At 45.4% G+C, this 21651-nt stretch overlaps 3 non-coding genes across 3 annotated transcripts; 2 read left to right on the top strand and 1 right to left on the bottom strand.

Annotated features, from left to right (window-relative positions):
• The first annotated feature begins 6567 nt into the window (after positions 1–6567).
• Positions 6568–6639, top strand: TRNAQ-UUG. The gene has a single exon. It is a non-coding gene; the product is annotated as a tRNA-Gln (tRNA).
• Positions 6640–16658: 10019 nt separating this feature from the next.
• On the bottom strand, positions 16659–16748 carry TRNAY-GUA. The gene is given in 2 exon segments: positions 16659–16694; positions 16712–16748. It is a non-coding gene; the product is annotated as a tRNA-Tyr (tRNA).
• Positions 16749–20350: 3602 nt separating this feature from the next.
• TRNAY-GUA lies at positions 20351–20440 on the top strand. Its single transcript is given in 2 exon segments — positions 20351–20387; positions 20405–20440. It is a non-coding gene; the product is annotated as a tRNA-Tyr (tRNA).
• Positions 20441–21651: the final 1211 nt, after the last annotated feature.

Here is a 21651-nt window from a genome sequence, read left to right as displayed (position 1 = left end):
TTAACTCTTGTTTTAAACTCCTGGTTTTTAACTCATCACTTGTATTCAAAAATCCCACTTCTGATCAGAAATTCCACAGATCTACTCTTAGCAAGGAGCCAGCTCTTATGGAGTTTTTACAGACACTTATATACTCACCTGTTACCAATTAAACACTCCCCTTAATTAGCAGAAAGAAAAAAAAAGAAAGCTGTTTAAAAAGTGTCAGAGAAATGAGACAAACAATTCAACACTTTCAAGCACAAACAGTTAAAAAGCAGCTAACAGCAAATCCTGGTTTTTAACTCATCACTTGTATTCAAAAATCCCACTTCTGATCAGAAATTCCACAGATCTACTCTTAGCAAGGAGCCAGCTCTTATGGAGTTTTTACAGACACTTATATACTCACCTGTTACCAATTAAACACTCCCCTTAATTAGCAGAAAGAAAAAAAAAAAAGAAAGCTGTTTAAAAAGTGTCAGAGAAATGAGACAAACAATTCAACACTTTCAAGCACAAACAGTTAAAAGCAGCTAACAGCAAATCCTGGTTTTTAACTCATCACTTGTATTCAAAAATCCCACTTCTGATCAGAAATTCCACAGATCTACTCTTAGCAAGGAGCCAGCTCTTATGGAGTTTTTACAGACACTTATATACTCACCTGTTAAAAAAAAAAGAAAGCTGTTTAAAAAGTGTCAGAGAAATGAGACAAACAATTCAACACTTTCAAGCACAAACAGTTAAAAAGCAGCTAACAGCAAATCCTGGTTTTTAACTCATCACTTGTATTCAAAAATCCCACTTCTGATCAGAAATTCCACAGATCTACTCTTAGCAAGGAGCCACTGATATATCGGATGGCTGATATATCGGCCGATTGTTTTAAAAAAAAGCAGATTTACTTCAGCGTGACTTGCAAATAGCTTCTGTATCATAGAAGTCAATGCAAGTTGCCTGAAGTTTCACGTGGAGCGACTTGTCTCTGGGCAGCCTGCCAAGTGTGAGAAAAGATACAATGGGGTAGATTCAAGTAGGGGAGCGCACTACTACGGCGGCGCAGCGTACCGTTTTTACGCTACGCCTCCGTAAATTACTTGAGCTACGCTTCATTCACGAAGCATTTGCTCTGTAATTTGCGGCGGCGTTTCGTAAAAGTGGCCGGCGTAAGCGCGCGTAATTTAAATGATCCCGTAGGGGGCGTGGATCATTTAAATTAGGCACGTTCCAGCGCCGAACGTACTGCGCATGCTCCGTCGGGAAAATTTCCTGACGTGCATTGCGGTAAATGATGTCGCAAGGACGTCATTTGCTTTGACGTGAACGTAAATGGCGTCCAGTGCCATTCACGATTCACTTACGCAAACGACGTAAATTTCAAAAATCGCGACGCAGGAACGACGTGTAAACTTACCATTGGCTGCGCCTCCTAATAGCAGGAGCAGCCTTACGCAGAAAGCGACGAACGCAAACGACGTAAAACATGACTGCCGGGCGCGCGTACGTTTGTGAATCAGCGTGAGTATGTGATTTGCATACTCTACGCTAACAACTACGGGAACGCCACCTAGCGGCCAGGGTCAGAATGCAGCCTAAGATACGACGGCATAAGAGCCTTATGCCAGTGGTATCTTAGGCTACAGTCGGCGTATCGAGCTTTTTGAATACAGAAAGTCGATACGCCGGCGCTACTTAGCAATTACGCTGCGTATCTATGGATAAGCAGGCGTAATTGCTTGCTGAATCCACCCCAACGTTTCTACTTATCAATGAACTGAACTCCGTGTGTAGAAGTTCTCAGTTTAACCATTTAAAGACTAATTGCCGGATTCACGTAGATCGGCGCATCTTTGTGCCGGCGTAGCGCATCTCATATGCGCTACCCTGACATAACTCTGAGAGGCAAGAGCAGTATTCACAAAGCACTCGCTCCCAAACTTGCGCCGGTGTAACGTAAATTGGCCGGCGTAAGCCCGCCTAATTCAAAGTAGGTTGAAGGAGGGCGTGATACATGTAAATGAACCGTGACCCCATGCAAATGAATGGCCGAACAAAGAGCGTATGCGTGCGCATGCTCAGAATCACGTTGCATATACTCCCTAAGATACGACGGCTCAATGCCTACGACGTGAACGTAACCTACGCCCAGCCCCATTCACGTACGACTTACGTAAACGACGTAAAATACGACGGCTGTTCCGACGTCCATACCCTAACATGACTTACCCCTGCTTTAGGTGGAATAACTTTACGCCGGACGTACGCCTTACGTAAACGTGAATCGGCGTATCTCGGTCATTTGCATATTCGCCGCGTAAATCAATTGAAGCGCCCCTTGCGGCCAGCGTAAATATGCGCCCAAGATACAACGGCGTAGGAGACTTACATCGGTTGGATCAAGCCAAAATTCAGGCGTATCTTGTATTGAGAATTAGGCGCACAGATACGACGGCGCATCCGAGAACTTACGCGGCGTATCAGAAGATACGTCGGCATAAGTCCTACTTGTTGCTTACAAGTAAAAATCCTGTGTTTTCTGCTAGAAAATCACTTAGAACCCCCAAACATTATATATTTTTTCTTACCAGAGACCCTAGGGAATAAAATAGCAGTTTTTGCAATATTTTATGTCACACGGTATTTGCGCAGCGGTCTTTCAAATGCAATTTTTGGGAAAAAAATACACTTTAATGAATTAAAAAAAAGATAAACAGTAAAGTTATCCCGCTTATTTTTTTCTTCGTCCAAAAGTTTTGATTACCTGTTTTTGTGCCTGCTTCCTGATTCCCTTACCGAAGATGGCGGTGGCAGCACCCGAAAGCCAAGGGAGAGATCGGCTTCGGTTGCCGACATCGCAGGCACCCAGGACAGGTAAGTGTCCATATATTAAAAGTCAGCAGCTGCAGTATTTGTAGCTGCTGACTTTTAATATTTTTTTTTTTGGCGTAACTCCGCTGCTTTCACACTGGAGCAGACATGCGTTGACGGTAAAACGCAGCTAGTTTTAGTGGCGCTTTACCATAATTTTAGTGGCGCGATTCGGCTGCTAGCGGGGCGCTTATAACCCAGCTGGCGGCCGATGAAGAGGTTAAATGCGCCCATGTAGCCCTGCTGCAGAAGCGCTTTGCAGGCGCTTCAGCAGCAGTGCCCATTCATTTCAATGGGCAGGAGTGGTGGAGGACTGCTTGGACTTTTTTTTTTAACGTCCTGCCAGCGCACCGCCTCAATGTGAAAGCACTTGGGTGTTCACACTGAGAGTGGAAAGGAGCAGTTTTGCAGGCACTTTACAGGTGCTATTTTTAGCCCAAAAGCGCCTGAAAAACACCCCAGTGTGACAGGGGTCCAACTGTTAGATTTTATGAGATGAAGGAGAATTTTTTTTTTTAATTGGTCTAATATATCGGCCAAAAAAAAGATCGGCATCATATATCGGCCGCCGCAATTTCTAAATATCGGCATCAGCATCGGCCAGAGAAAAACCCATATCGGTCGACCTTTATCTAAATGATTGGATAATTAGCTTGTGTTAATTAGGTTTCTGGTTAGAGTTCGTATTGTCATCCTTGTGTATATATTTGTGTGAGATCTTAAGTAAAGAGGCTATTCCTGATGTACTCCAAGACTGGTGTTGTCTGGTGACTGGGTGGGTTAAAGAGTCTTGGATAGTGCTGGTTTTGGACAAAGGAGGCATTGACGGCAGACATAGTCCTGGGTTCATCACACCAACTGATTGTACTTTTATTTGTAATCCTATCACAAAACATTCTTTATCCATCTGGGACAGATTCAAAACTTCTTCTTTACCGCTCATTTGTTTTGTTAAAAATCTCACTTTTTAGCCTGCCTGGATCGCTCCAAATTTTTTCAAAGCATGGAATACAGCTAATTTATCCCATTTATATAATTTGGTTATCTGCCTCCTCCATACATTATTTTCCTACTTTATGTGTTACATTTGGACTTCCTCAATCGGAACTGTTCCGATATTTGCAAATCAAAACATTTTTCCAACCTTATCTCAACTCCCAACTATCCCAGATGTCACATTTCGAATGCATATGTATTTCTGCCCCTTATGCTAGTGGACTTGTTTTGTTTCTCTATAAGCAAATTTTAGCCAGTACCAACACTGGTCCCCCTCATATGTTTCCTTTGGAACTAGGCCTTAATCAGGGCCATCTTACTGACATCATGGGCCCCTGGGCAAAGTAATGCTCTGGGGCCCCTACAATGATGACAGTGCAGGTAAACAGACATCGAGTAGGTAGGAGGCAGACTGCCTCCCCTGTGTATCTATCATTCTCAGTGCCATCATGGGTCCCCCAATTTCGGGGGGCAGAGTGGGCTCAAGGACCAGCTGCTTTGGGTAAAGTGCAGGGCCCCCCCCATGCAGCTGGTGCCCCTGGGCAGTGCCCAGGTGTGCCCTCTCATTAAGACAGCCCTGGCCTTAATCGCTCATTTAATTCTACTGAATTGTGTAGCATATTGTCCGCCACTAAGTCTGCTTCTTCTAATGTTGTTGGAAACTGTGGCAACTAACTTTGAGGCCGCGTACACACGACCGAGAAACTCGACGGCGAAACACATCGTTTTCCCCGTCGAGTTCCTTGTTCGGCTGTCAAAAAACTTGTCGAGCCAAATTTTCCCATTGCCCAACGAGGAAATAGAGAACATGCTCTCTTTTTGGCTCGACGAGTTTCCCGACGGGTTTCTCGGCGAAAAGTGTACACACGACCGGTTTTCTCGGCAGAATACGTCTCCCATCGAGTTTCTTGCTGGATTCTCCCGAGAAAACCGGTCGTGTGTACGGGGCCTAAGGTGCTAACCTGTTGGTATTTGGTCCCCGCTAGAATATCAAAATACGCTGATTACCCTTGAGTTTTTTTTTCATGGCTGTTCAGTCTGGCATTCAACTTCATATGTGGTGGGATTGCCCAATTGCCCAAAAATTCTGGAAGGTAGGTTTTGACTTGGCCTCCAAAATCTTTGCAAAACCTATACAGTCCAATCCTACTACAGCCCTATTAAACTCGAAACCTGATGGGATCACACAGAATACATTTTGCCTTCTTTTTACAGCTCCTAAAAAACGCAAAACAAACCATTGATAGGGCATGGAAAACTCAATATTTAATTCTAGCTGAAACCATGCACAGAACGAATAAAGCTCTTATTCATGCTAAAATGGAAGCAATCGAAAGGGATTAAATCGGTCAATTTGAGAAACTCTGGTTTCCTTGGGTTAAGCATTGTTTACCTCCAGACTTTGATGACACGCTATTATTGCCTTGGCAATTTTACTCTATTTGCATTGACTATACTTTCTATTCATTTGGGATCACATCACCACTTGTAAACCCCCTTCATTGCCTTTCCCCCCCTTTTCTCTATCTGTTTTTTGCTTTCTACTTTTCTTTTAATATTGTGTGGTAGTAATAAACACATTGGCCCGGATTCTCGTACCTCGGCGTATCGAATATACGCTACGCCGACGTAGCGCAGATCGGCGAGCACAGTATTCACAAAGCACTTGCTCCCAACGTTGCGCCAGCGTAACGTAAATTCTTCGGCGTAAGCCGGCCTAATTCAAAGTAGGTGGAAGTGGGCGTAATCCATTTAAATGAAGCGTGACCCCATGCAAATGATGGGCCGAACGAACGGCGCATGCGCCGTCCCATGGAAGCATCCCAGTGCGCATGCTCAAAATCACATCGGAAATACTCCTTAAGATACGTCGAATCACTGCCTACAACGTGAACGTAACCTACGTCCAGCCCTATTCACGTACTACTACGTAAACAACGTAAAATACGACGGCTGTTCCCTGGTCCATACCTTAACATGACTTACACCTGCTTTATGAGGCTTAACTTTACGCCGGACCTAAGCCTTATGCAAACCGCGTATATGATGCGCCGGGCGCAACTACGTTCGTGAATCGCCGTATCTCCCTCATTTGCATATTTGCAATGAGGCGGCCAGCGTAAATATGCGCCAAGATACGCCGGCGTAGGAAAGTTACGTCGGTCGGAGGAAGCCTATTTTCAGGCGTATCTAGTTCTATGGGCACGGCGCACATTGACACTTACGCGGCGTATCTCGAGATACGTCGGCGTAAGTGCTACGGGAATCCGGGCCATTATCTCTCCTGTTGTTAATATATACCTATTATACTCCTAATTGCTGCTCTTGCAAAATGTACCAAGAGTCACTAGCTTACTTTTTTCCTTCTGATGGAATTTTCGAATGCTTTCGATTTAATACTTTATTGGTTTATTCATTGCACTACTCGTTACATTTTTACATTGTTATGTACTCATCCTGTTCATAAATTGATATGTTTTTCTTTATTGCTATTTAAATATTGTACCACCATCCTTGTATGTACTCAATTTGTCAATATTTGTTATATTTAAAAAAATAATAAACTAATTTGATGAGTAAATATAAAATATTTTGGGATTTTGAATAATTTTCTAAGAAACAAATTATTATTTTACCATATGTGAGAAAAAGATTGCTCCGGCGGGACATGTACCAATGCAAAAAACATGTATAATGTAATGTGATATAATATAGTGTAAGGGTTCCATGGTGTAATGGTTAGCACTCTGGACTTTGAATCCAGCGATCCGAGTTCAAATCTCGGTGGAACCTGTTATTTTACTTTTTATGTTAAAGCTCTGCACATACTACTAAAGAGAGCAGTTTTGTGTTGTAAAAACTAAAAGAACAAGAAAAGGCATGCATAAACCCTCTGATTGCTATGGCTGAGTTGTTGATGTGTAAGCAAGCCCTAAAGCTGTTTTTCAGTATGTTTGGGATCATGACTCACAGCATACAGCTTTCTAAAGCAAATACTTGTTATTGGTGGTAATGTTGCAAAGTCAATTACTTAAAGCGGGGTTCTGCGGGAAATCGTTTTTTTTTTTAAACATGTGCATCTACTGTTTTTAAGGTTGTTAAGCGTGTATCCACTTGTCTGCATTTTCTATGCATCCGCAATGATATTCAGCCGTAATTAACGATTTATACAATTTTGTGGAGGAAAGTTCCATCTTGCTTGTGGGCATTGTGAAGCCCACAAGCAAATCATTCCGGGAATCAGTGAATGCCCTCATCACGTGACCTGCTTCATGAGTCACATGACGAGTAAAATCCTGCGATATTTAGTCGTTCTGTGTTATGAATCGTCTCCTGGGAAGCGTGACACTGTGCACCCAGGAGACATTGCGAACTAGTCCCAGAAAACACTGGGGCGCTGAGACATGGAGGAGACACGCCCACTCCCGCGGTTGGGATACCAGGAAGTGCCTGCTATTGTCTCCAGATTCAAGGTATTTCAATGATATAAAAATTATGGATAGCAAAATGTCTATGTACATACTGAGCTGGTCTGAATAGGCTGTAGTTTAGATTTAGGGTGAACCTCTGCTTTAAGAAGCGAAATAGGATGATAATTTGTCTAAGAGGTTGTATCAGATTTAGATTTGGGAAGCATGGAAATTATGTCCATTGAGGATTCTGAATGAAAAGAATGTCCCCTCAACAACATATTGAAGGCCTCAGTTAGAATAGGAGATTATATATCAGAACATTTATTGTAGTAGGAAGCAAAAAATCCCCCTGGGCCAGGATGTTTATTAAGTTTTAAAGCCTTAAAGAGGGAGTTCACCCTAAAAATAACTTTTAACCTTAGATTTAACCTTGGTATTTTCAAAATCTAAGCAGCACTTACCTTTTTAGAGAGCGATCTTCTCCGCCGCTTCCGGGTATGGGCTGCGGGACTGGGCGTTCCTATTTTGATTGACAGTCTTTCGACGGTCGCATCCAACGTGTCACGAGTAGCCGAAAGTCGGTGCGGCGCTATACTGCGCCTGCGCACCGACGTTCGGCTACTTTCGGAAAATCGTGACACGTTGGATGCGACCGTCGGAAGACTGTCAATCAAAATAGGAACGCCCAGTCCCGCAGCCCATACCCGGAAGCGGCGGAGAAGATCGCTCTCTAAAAAGATAAGTACAGCTTTGATTTAAAAAAAAAAAATAGCCGATTCCCCTAGACAAAAGGAGCAGGAATCTAAGGGTAAAAAGTTGTATGTCCGGGTGAACCCCCGCTTTAATAGCTGCGATGACTTCTGTTGCAGAGATGGGGCACTCGTGTCGTTCATGGTGGGCTCAGTGGCGGAATTTTAGGGGTCGCCCTCGAGGGTCCCCTATATACAGTACTTCGATAGGAGGAGCGAATGGGCACAGTGGCTGCGTGTGATGGGCACCGTGGCTGAGTTTGAGGGCACGGCTGCTTTTGATGGGCACAGTGGTGGTTATTGATGGGCACAGTGGCTGCGTTTTGAGGGCACAGAGGCTGCGTTTGATGGGCACAGTTGAGGCTGCAATTGATGTGGGTTTTTTTAAAGAATTTTTCTGTTTGCTTGCACCTCCCAAAAAAATTAGAGCACCACCTGCCACTGGTTTATATGTGTGTGTGTGTGTTTATACAGTATATATATATATATATATATATATATATATATATATTTATATATATATATATATATATGTGTGTATATATACAGTATATGTGTGTGTATTATGTGTGTATGTATGTGTGTTTACATGACCCCCTAATATGTGTACAATCAGAACCAGTTTTTTTTATTGCTTGTTCATAGTACCAGCAAAAAAATGCTGTTCCTCCGAAAAGCAATCCATGCTCAGATCTCTTTTCAGAGGCATTTGACAGCTGGTAAAGAGGCAATATGTTGCCTCCTGACCGCCTGTTTTAACCCCTTAAATGCATCATCACTATGCTGCAACTGCATGCAATGCACACAGTTGCAGGGTGGTTGCAGTGCAGCCCCATTCACCTAGGGGTATATTTCAAGGGTGCCCTGGCTGGAAAAAATGTGAGAAACACTGGCATAGAGGAACCAATCTCTCAATTTTCCTCCTCAGCCGCTGAATGCCTGTGGGCGGGAGAGGGGGAGAAGCAGGGGGAAATTAAGAAATCGGTTCCTTTATATGCAGCCACCCACTTGCGACCAGGTCCTGTGGTTCCGCCACCGGGCTCGGAGAAAAGTCCTGCCCGGGGGTTTGGGGGGCCATTCATGGTTTCTTGCATTGGGGCCCTGAAGGTTCTAGTTACGCCACTGGGTGGGCTTGTGAGAGTGTTGGAAAGGTAATTTGTGAAAAAAGGCAATCAACAGCAGCATGGTCAAAATTATGGTTGGGCGAATATAATTTAGCAAAATTTAAGTGGAATGTGTTTAACATTTTGACAGGGTTATTTGTGTATGAATCAGGGTTTTTTTGAGTCGCACAGATGTCGTAGGTTTTTGCAGTGAATGTAAGGTTCGAGCTAAGAGGGTACCTGGCTTGTTTGCTTTGAGGTAATAATGGTAATAATGGTGTTGTGATTTACATATTAATTTATCTGCAGTCAGTGAGAAACAGGTCGAATTCTAAGTGGGTTCTATCAAACTTAGCTTTAGTAGGAGGGGGGGGGGGGAGATTTTGGAATGCATCTTGGCACAGGCCCAGATTCAGGTACGACTTGCGCGGGAGCAAGTGTGATTTGCGCCGCGCAAGTAAGGATTTGCTCCCAGGCAAATTTGCGGGTGACCCAGAAAGCAAGCTAAGCCTGAAATGTGCCACTTTTGCACGAAGGCAGTTTCTCTGCCCCGGCGCAATTAAGGGGCAATTTTGCTCAGGGAGCAACTTGCGCTCTCATGGTTTTCCCTCAGCAAATATGCAAATGAGGAACTGCCACTGATTCATAAACTTGCGCGTGTGAGGAGAATTTTGCTCCCAAAGCGCGCAAGCTGTTTAGCCGGGGCAAATTTGCACTTTATAAAAGCAGGGGCAAGTTAGCAACAGATGGCCACAGGTCAGCTGGAGAGAAACTACAGCACTCCTCACCGTGTGTAGGGACTACAAACAAAAACAAACAAAAAAAAATAGAAAAGGCTCATTATATGAGCAGCAAGGGATAGGTAAAAAATACAAAAATAAAAGGAAAAAAATTTTTTTTTTTTTTGGACATCCTTGTGCCAAGGGTGCCCCGGCTCTGGCTCCTCAGTCTGCGTGGTTAAGCCTGTGGTGGGGATGGAGCCTGGGCTAAGGATAGAGCCTGTGGTGGGGATCGAGCATGGGGTGGGGATGGAGGGGGGGAGGAGCATCAACCCCTACTTCCTCACTCCTGGCAGGTGGTGCCTGCATGCCCTCCATGGCGTTGGCCAGGCGGGTGAGCACGCTGTTGGTTTGGGCCAACATCCGCAGCTGCCGGGTGGTATTGGTCCTCTGCTGCCGCTGGGTTAATCTCCCCTCCTCCCGCACAGCAGCAGTGTTGGCCTCCACCGCACCTGCCAACCTGCTCACCTCCGCTGTTAGCAAAGCGATGGCGCCCTGCTGCTCAACCATGCAGGTGACCATGGCTCCACAGTTGGCACTGACTTCCTCCAAGCTCTCAGTATCTCGTATCCCCCGGTCAGCATGCAGGGTGAGGGCCTGCTGCAGAGAGGAGGAGGTGGATGCCAGGCTGTCCGCCACCCGCCTCAAGTCTCCCACCATGTCCCCTATATGGCGGGTCTTCCGGGCCTGCTCCTCCTGCAGACCTTCACGGAGGCTGGAGGGTACACCCCTCGTTTTACATAGAGCCTTTCTTGGAGGAGAGGCTGGGGCACGAACTGAGGGAGAAGAAGGGGAGTGGGCCACACTGGAGGGAGGGACACTGGAGGGGGGGACACTGGAGGGGGGGACACTGGAGGGGCTTGCCCTGGAGGGGGATGACGTGATGGTCGGGGGGGGTGGTGGGGAGGTCAGGGATGGTGGGATCCTCCTGGAGGTACACAGATTCATCCAGGTTGAGGATAATGGACTCCTCCACCACTTCCTCCTCCCTAGATGGACTATGGGCGATATCCTCCTCCACCAACATGCCCAGGATCTGCAGGGGGCCTGACTGGACCCCATGATGTTCTGGGGATGGCGTGGGTCGCCCTACAGCCGACGACGGCCCAGCCTCATCATCAACATCTGTGGATGACACAAAAAAAATATGTTGCTGGAGCAACACACTTATCACATGTTCCCTTCTACCCCCTCCCATGATACACAGCAAATATGAGGGAAAAAAAACTTGTTACATGTTCCCTTCTACCCCCTCATATGTTCCCTTCTACCCCCTCCCATGATACACAGCAAATATGAGAAAAAAAACGTTTTACATCTTTCCTTCTACCCCCTCATATGTTCCCTTCTACCCCCTCCCATGATACACAGCAGATATGAGAAATAAAAACTTTTTACATCTTCCCTTCTACCCCCTCATATGTTCCCTTCTACCTCCTCCCATGATACACAGCAGATATGAGAAACAAAAACTTGTTACATGTTCCCTTCTACCCCCTCATATGTTCACTTCTACCCCCTCCCATGATACACAGCAGATATGAGAAACAAAAACTTGTTACATGTTCCCTTCTACCCCCTCATATGTTCCCTTCTACCCCCTCCCATGATACACAGCAAATATGAGAAACAAAAACTTACCAGTCCCCAAGTCCCCAACAGTGGAGTCATAGCCTGGGACTCCCTCCACCTGCTCCAGTGCTAGACTCTGAGAGATGACCTCCTCCTCCGGATTGAGTCGCACAGAACAGGCTGGTCCTCCTCCGGTGCCCCTGCTATGCTTTCTGATTAGGAAAATTTTGTCCCTGACTCGACGACGCATGTCAGTAAATTTTTTTTGGATGTCCTCCCAGGACCTCTCCTCAATGCCCAGGGCATTTATGTCCAATGTAATAGCCTCATATATTGCCCTCCTTTGGGCTACGGTGGTATTCTTCCGCTCTGAACCAAAAAGAACGGCAGTATGGCGCGTCAGTGCCGCAAGCAGTATATCCATCTCAGGGGAGACACAATTTGCTTTTCTTTTTTTTTTTCTTATCAGGAGGTGCCATCTCAGAAAAAAGGGCAAAATTACCTTGCTCAGGGGGGGGGGGGGTGGAACAAGCAGGATGTAATTTTGCACAGGACCTGCGCAGGTCTGCCCCTATTTATTTGCTCAGTGCAAGCAGGTGGGCAAAATTTGCCCTGAAAATAGGTGCAAACCACTGCTGAGTGGAAAAAAGATCATTTGCATAGGGCACACCCACTTTCACTTGCGCTGCCTTAGGCCCTGATTTTTGCCTTACAAAGGAGCAAGTTAGCAGACAAAAGGAATCCTGAATCAGGTGGCAATCTTTCCAATTTGCCCCAGCGCAGAGCAAATCAGCTGCTCTTCACATGTGCAACTAAAGGGCAAATCTACCTGAATCTGGGCCACAGATTGTTATTTTCAAATTTTTGGTGATAGAGCTTATGCTCACGTTTGAGAAATGATGCTTGCCAAATAGGATTATCTTGAATTACAGGTTTATGGGTCTTGCAATGTCTCATGGAACTTGTAGTTTCAAAACAGCTGGAGGGCCGAGGTTGCCTACCCCTGGCCATAGGCGTGCCCACGGGGTGTGTCGGGTGTGCCTGGGCACACCCTAATGTGTGTCCCAAGATCTGCTGTAATATGCTTCAAGAGAGTGTATAGCACGCTGCCTGTTTCACATTGAGCAGTCACGGAGGCTTGTAACAGCTGCTCAGTGTGTGAAACTGTAATGTAATGTGACTGCTTGCAGAGACAATCTGTCAAATCTCGGAGGTGATTTCGGGAGTGGGCGGCACCAAACAGCTACCAAACACAAGCCAACGGGATAGGGGCTGGGCGGGCTGCTCGGTGTATGTGGCCCGCCCCCTTTCTAGCAGGTATTAAACACCACCAGCCAATGAGATAAAGGCTGGGCGGGCTGCTCCGTGTATGTGGCTCCACCCCCTTTTAAAGCAGCCCAATCATTGGCTGGTGTTTGATAGCTGCTGGAAAGGGGGCGGAGCCACATTCACAGAGCGGCCCGCTCAGCCCCCATTCCATTGGCTTATGTTTGATAGCCGTTTGGTCCTGCCCACCCCAGAAATCACTGCAGAGTTTAACAGCTCCTCTCTCTGCAAGCATTTACATTACATAACAGTTTCACGCACTGAGCGGTTCATACATGCCTTGCTGACTGCTCAGTGTGAAACTCCCCCTCTCCCTAAATCAGTGCCCATTGGTGCCATCTATCAATGCCCATCAGCTTCACCTGTCAGTGCCCATCTGTGCCACCTATCAGTGCCAATCAATGCCACCTATCAGTGCCAATCAATGCCACCTGTCAGTGCTAGTGCCCATCTGTGCCAATCAATGCCACCTGTCAGTGCTAGTGCCCATCTGTGCCAATGCCACCTGTCAGTGCTAGTGCCCACCTGTTCCACCTGTCAGTGCCAACCAATGCCACCTGTCAGTGCTAGTGCCCATATGTACCACCTGTCAGTGCCAAGTAGTGCCCATCAGTATCACCTGTCAGTGCCAGCACCACCTGTCCGTGCCAATCAGTGCCAACCAATGCCACATGTCAGTGCCAGTGTCACCTGCCAGTGCCCATCAGTGCCACCTGTCTGGGCCAATCAGTTCCACCTGTCAGTGCCAATCAGTGCAAACCAATGCCACCTATCAGTGCCAATCAGTGCCACCTGTCAGTGCCAATCAGTGCCAACCAATTCCACCTATCAGTGCCATCAGTGCTGCCTATCAGTGCCACCTATCAGTGCCCATCAGCACCGCTTATCAGTGCCCATCAGTGTTGCCTATCAGTGCCAATCAGTGCTGACAGTCAGTGCCCACCAATGCAATCAATCAGTGCCCACCAGTGCTGCCCATCAGTGCTGACAATCAGTGCTGCCTATCAGTGCCAACAAATGCCACATACAGTGCCAATCGGTGCTGCCCATCAGTGCTGCCTATCAGTGCCAGTGGCCATCAGTGCAGCTCATCAGTGCCCATCTGTGCTGCCAATCAGTGCCCATCAGTGCTGCCAATTAGTACAGGTGGTTGAGTGCTTGCGGGCACGCTCCCGTGATACAGCCGGCCACTCCTAAAGGTGACATGTATGTGCTCTCCTGGCCGAGGCTGTGTATGTCTTCTGAACTACAGTAGGGCTAGACTTGCCACACTTCCCAAATTTCATGTACAATTGCAGGAAGTCCACATTGCATGACTTGAGATCAACTTTCTTTGTAAACATTCTGCAAGTGTGCTGCAAGTTCAGGTTCAGTCATGTTGTGCAATAGTCATCCCACCACAGGGGTCACTGTGGCTGAATTTAGAAAAGTGTCAACTAGAACTTGTGCTTCATGTGCTCTGCAAGTGTACAACTTGTCAGTGAAAATGTGCAGCAAATTAACAAGACTTACAATTCAACACTGCCACAAATTTGTGGCAAGTTTTCCTTGCTATCTGGGTTATACTTACCTCCCATCTGCAAGCAGGAAGGTCGGGAATGAATTAGAGAGTGGAGGACCCAGTGGAAGTGGCAAGGACAGCAGGTAAGCTTTTGGGTACAGGGGGTGATGCATATACTGGCAGTGTTTTTGCCTTAATGCTTTGAATTCATTAAAGGGGTTGTGAAGGAAAACATTTTTTTTCCCTAAATAGCTTCCTTTACCTTAGTGCAGTCCTCCTTCACTTACCTCATCCTTCTATTTTGCTTTTAAATGTCCTTATTTCTTCTGAGAAATCCTCACTTCCTGTTCTTCTGTCTGTAACTCCACACAGTAATGCAAGGCTTTCTACCTGATGTGGAGAAAGCCTCTTGAGGGGGGAGGGGGCGAGCAGGAGTGTCAGGATGCCCACTAACACACAGCTCCTTTCTCTATCTGCAAAGTAGAGAGTTTGCCTGTGCCCCCCTTCCCCTGTATGAAGATTAAGAGAGGGGAGAAGAGATCAGCGCTGTGCACGGCTGCATCTTTTCCCCCCTTACCTCCTCTTCACGCAGCAGTCGAGCAGAAGCAGGAGCCATTGGCTCTTGCTGCTGTCAATCAAATGCAGTGAAGAGGAAGTGGGGGCCGGGTCTAAGTCCCGCTGTGTAAAACTATGGAGCGCGGCTCCATAGACACACAGGACGGGAGCGCGCAGACCCCATAGCAAGCACCTGGCTATGGTGGACATGAAAAAAGAGCAGGAGCCAAGATTTGCCACTGGGAACCCCAGAAGAGGAGGATCAGGGCCACTCTGTGCAATACCACTGCAGAGAGCAGGTAAGCATAACATGTTTGTTATTTTAATTAAAAAAATATGACTTTGGTAATACTTTAACCACATAAGGACCCCTTCACGCCGATATACGTCGGCAGAATGGCACGGCTGGGCACAATCACGTACCTGTACGTGTCTCTTTAAGCCCAGCCGTCGGTCGCAAGCATGCCGCCGGCGGTGCGCGTACCCGATCGCCGCCGGTGTCCCCGCGATTGGTCACAGGAGCTGAAGAACGGGGAGAGGTGTGTGTAAACACACCTTCCCCGTTCTTCACTGTGTCAGTGTCATTAATCGTCTGTTCCCTGATATAGGGAAAGACGATCAATGACGTCACACGTCCAGCCCCGCCCCCTACAGTTAGAAACACATATGAGGTCACATTTAACCCCTACAGTGCCCACTAGTGGTTAACTTCTAAACTGCAATTGTCATTTTCACAGTAAACAGTGCATTTTTATAGCACTTTTTGCTGTGAAAATGACAATGGTCCCAAAAATGTGTCAAAATTGTCCGATGTGTCCGCCATAATGTCGCAGTCACGAAAAAAATCTCTGATCGCCGCCATTAGTAGTAAAAAAAAATATTAATAAAAATGCAATAAAACTATCCCCTATTTTGTAAACGCTATAAATTTTGCGCAAACCAATCAATAAACACGTATTGCGATTTTTTTTTTTTTTTACCAAAAATATGTAGAAGAATATGTATCGACCTAAACTGAGGAAAAAAGTTTTTTTATATATTTTATTATAGCAAAAAGTAAAAAATATTGTTTTTTTTTCAAAATTGTCGCTCTATTTTTATTTATAGCGCAAAAAATTAAAACCGCAGAGGTGATCAAATACCACCAAAAGAAAGCTCTATTTGTGGGAAAAAGGATGCCAATTTTGTTTGGGAGCCACGTCGCACGACCGCGCAATTGTCAGTTAAAGCGACGCAGTGCCGGATCGCAAAAAGGGGCAAGGTCCTTAACCTGCATAATGGTCCGGGTCTTAAAGTGGAGGTTCACCCGGAAATGTTAATTTTTAACATTAGATTGAGGCTCATTTTCAAGGGGAATCGGGTAGTTTTTTTAAAAACGAAGCAGTACTTGCCGTTTTAGAGAGCGATCTTCTCCGCCGCTTACGGGTATGGGCTGCGGGACTGGGCGTTCCTATTTGATTGACAGGCTTCCGACAGGCTTCCGACGGTCGCATACATCGCGTCACGATTTTCCGAAAGTAGCCGAACGTCGGTGCACCGACGTTCGGCTTCTTTTGGCTACGATTTAAAAAAAAACACCCGATTCCCCTGGACAAAATGAGCATGAATCTAATGTAAATTTTTTTTTTTTTCGGGTGAACTCCCGCTTTAAGTGGTTAAGCAAACAAATTTACAGGTATGAACAATAAATCGCATTATAAATTGTTTTTGTGAGCCTTTACATTCAGTTTCGATTTTAAAAGCAAAAAAAAACAAAATGTAAGAAGTGAACATAGATAACATTTTACTGATTTCTGGTTATGTTGATAAAAATGTCCTTCGAGCCGGAATTGAACCAGCGACCTAAGGATTCCTGAGTGATTTTCCTCTACAGTCCTCCGCTCTACCAACTGAGCTATCGAAGGAGGTGAATGGTTGCCAGGTAATACTGCTTACTAGAGCTGCACGATTAATCGTCAAGAATCGTCATTGCGATCTTTCTCCCGTTGCAATTCTTGACACAGGGTTTCACGATCTTTGACATGAAAACATTTTCTCTCTGCACTTTGGTATGCAAAGAATTTCCTGTCTGCTTTCAGCCAAAAGTCAGTCTGGCCAATCTGCTAAGTCTGGGCAGCCTGCCAAGTTTTAAAAACATTCTTTATCAGTGGAAAGTTAAGTCTAAACATTGTATCACATCAAAGGAATAAACTTCTGTATGTAAATTAGGGAACTTTTAACCACTTAAACACCAAACCTTTTTTTGACAGCTCTTTTCAAGTTAAAAATCATTATTTTTTTTTGCTAGAAAATTACTTAGAACCCCCAAACATTATATATTTTTTTAGTAGAGACCCTAGAGAATAAAATGGCGGTTGTTGCAATATTTTATGTTGCACTGTATTTGCGCAGCAGTCTTTTTAAATGCAATTTTTTGGGAAAAAATTACTTTAATGAATAAAAAAAAACTAGCCAGTAAAGTTAGCCCTTTTTTTTTTTTTTTTTTTTTTATAAATGTAAAAGATTTTACACCGTGAGAATCGTGAGAGAATCGTGACCTTCATTCTAAGCAAAAAAATTGTGATTCTCATTTTGGCCAGAATCGTGCAGCTCTACTGCTTATACACCTAAATTAATATAAATAAATGTATTAACTGCTTATGGATCGCCCCACGCAGATATACTGCGGCAGGGCAGCCCTCCTGGGCAAAATCACATACAGGTATGTGATTCCATGCAGTGGGTCTGGGGTGCACACGCCACTGGCGACCCCCCGCTGTGTTTGGACACAGCGGGAGCCAATCATCAGGTCTGGTGGATGCAGTGCCTGTCAAAACCTACCGATCATTTGAAGAGGCAGAACGGTGGTCTGTAAGAGAGTAAGATGGAGATCTTGTGTTTTTAGCAGAAACATTAATCTCTGTCTTCCTCCAGTCAAAGCATGCCCCACACAGTTAGAAAGCACTCCCTATGAGCACACTTAACCCGTTGAACGCCCCCTGATGTTAACCCCTTTCCTGCCAGTGTCATTAGTACAGTAACAGTGCATATTTTTAGCACTGATCACTGTATTAGTGTCACTGGTCCCCAAAAAGTGTCAAAAGTGTTAGTGAGGTGTCCTATTTGTCTGCTGCAATGTCGCAGTCCCGCAAAAAATTCCTGATCGCCACCATTACTAGTAAAAAAAAATTTTGATAACAATTCCATAAAAATATCCCCTAGTTTGTAGACGCTATAATTTTTGCGTATACAAATCAACATATTATTGATTTATTTATTTTTTTACCAAAAATATGTAGCAGAATACATATTGGCCTAATTTTTTTATTGAGTGTTTTATAGCATAAAGTAAAAATTACTGTTTTTTTTTTCAAGAAAGAAATAAAAATTGCAGAGGTGACCAAATACCACCAAAGAAAGCCCTGCTTGTGGGAAAAAAAGGCTATTTATTTTATTTGTGTACAGTGTGCAATTGTCAGTTAAAGTAACGCAGTGCCATATTTCAAAAAATGGCCTGGTCATGAAAGGGGGTAAACCTTCACGTGGTTAAAGTGTATTGTTAGATAAGGATAACTTTCATAGATTTAATCATTTGAAAATAAACTTTAAAACGTTATCAATAAAGAAAAAATCATATTTTGCGTTGGCCTGGGAATCAAACATTAGAGGAATTGTAAACCCTCAAGGTTTTTCATCTTAATGCATGTAGTGCAGCAGCCCCCCAGGGCCCTCTTGTACTTGCCTGAACCCAATCTATCCAGCGACGGGGATGAGCACAGCAGCTCCAGCCGCTGTCTCGGGTCCTCATTGGATAGATTGATAGCAGCAGCAGCCATTGGTTCTTGCTGCTGTCAATCAAATCCAGTGACTCGGGAGCAAGCCTGCATGAGTGCCCCTAAGGAAAATTCCTCTCTGTGTGGGCACTTGAGAAGAGGAGGAGCCAGGAGGTAAGTATAACATGTTTGTTGTTTAAAAAATGAGTCACATGACCTTCATATTGTAATCTTTAGTGAATTTACCCCTCAGTTTCTCTAGCAGCAGATAATAAATCCCCACAGCAGCAACCCACCAGTCCTAACTCACCATCTGATCATACAGAGATGCAAACTCCACCCAGCGGACGCCGAAGTATTGCATCTACAATCCGAAGATGTACGAAGCCGTACGCCTGTCGGATCGAACCCAGATGCCGTTGTATCTTGGTTTGAGGGTTCAAACTAAAGATACGACGCGGGTAATTTGAAAGTACGCCGGCGTATCAGTAGATACGCCGGCATACTCTCTCTCTGGATCTGGCCCATAGTGTCTACAAACTAGGGGATATTTTTATGGAATTTCTATAAAAAATTTTTTTACTACTAATGGTGGCAATCAGGGATTTTTAGCGGGACTGCGACATTGCAGTAGAAAAATCGGACACCTCACTGACACTTATGACATTTTTTTGGGGACCAGTGACACTAATACAGTGATCAGTGCTAAAAATATGCACTGTCACTGTACTAATGACACTGGCAGGAAACATCAGGGGCGATCAAAGGGTTAAGTGTGCTCCTAGGGAGTGCTTTCTAACTGTGTGGGGCATGCTTTGACTGGAGGAAGACAGAGATCTGTGTTTCTGCTAAAAACACAAGATCTCCATCTTACTCTCTTAGGCCCCGTACACACGACCAAACATGTATGCTGAAACTGGTCCGCGGGCCAGTTTCAGCATACATGTTCGGTCGTGTGTAGGCGCGAGCGGGCCGAATTCCAGCAAACATTTGCCCGCCGGGCCTTTTTTTCCAGCAGACAAATATTCCTGGACGTGTTTTAAAACCGTCCGCTGGAATCCTGCCCGCTCGGACATGTATGGTCGTCAGTACAGACCTACCGTACATGTCCGAGCGCCCGCCGTCCCTCGCATGCGTCGAATGACTTCGACGCATGCGTGGAAGCCTTTAAATGGCAGGCCCGCCCACGTTGCCGCCGCGTCATCATCACGGCGACGACGCGGACACGCCCCGCGTAATGTTTACGCGCGGACTTCTGTACGATGGTTAGTACAACCATCGTACAGAAGCCCTCTGGCAGGCATGTACGGTGAAAACGGTCCGACGGACCGGTTTCACCGTACATGTTTGCTCGTGAGTACCCGGCCTTACAGACCACCGTTCTGCCTCTTCAAATGATCGGTAGGTCCTGACAGAAACACAAAATCTCCAACTCACTCTCTAATAGAACAGCAGTCTGCCTTGTTTACATAGGCAGACCACTGTTCTGCCTCTTCAAACGATCAGTGGGTCCTGACAGACACTGAATCCACCAGACCTGATGATTGACTCCCGCTGTGTCCAAACACAGCAGGAGGTCGCCAGTGGCGTGTGCACCCCAGACCCACTGCACGGAATCACATACCTGTATGTGATTTTGCCCAGGAGAGCTGCCCTGCCACAGTACATCTGCGTGGGGCGGTCCATAAGCAGTTAATACATTTATTTATATTAATTTAGGTGTGTAAGCAGTATTACCTGGCAACTGATCACCTCCTTCGATAGCTCAGTTGGTAGAGCGGAGGACTGTAGAGGAAAATCACTCAGGAATCCTTAGGTCGCTGGTTCAATTCCGGCTCGAAGGACATTTTTATCAACATAACCAGAAACCAGAAAAATGTTATCTATGTTCACTTGTTACATTTTTTTATTTTTTTTTTGCTTTTTAAATCGTAACTGAAATAAAAGGCTCACAAAAACAATTTATAATGTGATTGATCATACCTGTAAATTTGTTTGCTTAAAGTGTTACGCAAGTCATATTTTTTTTATTAAAATAACAAACATGTTATACTTACCTGCTCTCTGCAGGGGTATTGCACAGAGTGGCCCCCGATCCTCCTCTTCTGGGGTCCCCAGAAGGGGTCAAAACCCCAACTTTCTGGGTCAAAACTGGACAGGTGGCAACCCTAGTAATCACCCACTTCTTCCCTCTCCCTCCTGGCAAAGAGCAGAGGGACCAATAAGAAAAGGCTGGAAGAGGATCATGGGATATGTAGTCCCGTGGGAGTGCTGCCCCCTGAAAGTATTGGGACCTGAACTATAGCACCCACCAGACCCTGTAGAATAAGGAGGGTAAAGAGCTGCATTTCCTAGTCTGTACATGACACATCTCTCCTATAAGGGAGCCTGAAGAGTTAACATCACTGTGCAGTGTTCGCCACCACTGCTGCATAACAGCTACATGAAGAGAACGGAGTTTGGGGGTGCCGACAACCAGAGTCACCTGAGTGAAGAGCAGAGAGTGGACTACTTTCTCTGTATAATCAGATAGTGAGTTGCAATATCCTTGGGACTGATGGGTTGCTGCTGTGGGGATTTATCTGCTGCTAGAGAGACTGAGGGGTAAATTCACTAAAGGTTACAATAGGAAGGTCATGTGACTCATTTTTTAAACAACAAACATGTTATACTTACCTCCTGGCTCCTCCTCTTCTCAAGTGCCCACACAGAGAGGAATTTTCCTTAGGGGCACTCATGCAGGCTTGCTCCCGAGTCACTGGATTTGATTGACAGCAGCAAGAACCAATGGCTCCTGCTGCTATCAATCTATCCAATGAGGACCCGAGACAGCGGCTGGAGCTGCTGTGCTCATCCCCGTCGCTGGATAGATTGGGTTCAGGCAAGTACAAGAGGGCCCTGGGGGGCTGCTGCACTACATGCATTAAGGTGAAAAACCTTGAGGGTTTACAATTCCTCTAATGTTTGATTCCCAGGCCAACGCAAAATATGATTTTTCCTTTATTGATAACGTTTTATAGTTTATTTTCAAATGATTAAATCTATGAAAGTTATC

This window comes from Rana temporaria, chromosome 4 (genome assembly GCF_905171775.1).
Source record: "Rana temporaria chromosome 4, aRanTem1.1, whole genome shotgun sequence".
In the NCBI taxonomy this organism is placed as follows: Eukaryota; Metazoa; Chordata; class Amphibia; order Anura; family Ranidae; genus Rana; species Rana temporaria.
This window is presented reverse-complemented; position numbering and strand designations above follow the sequence as displayed.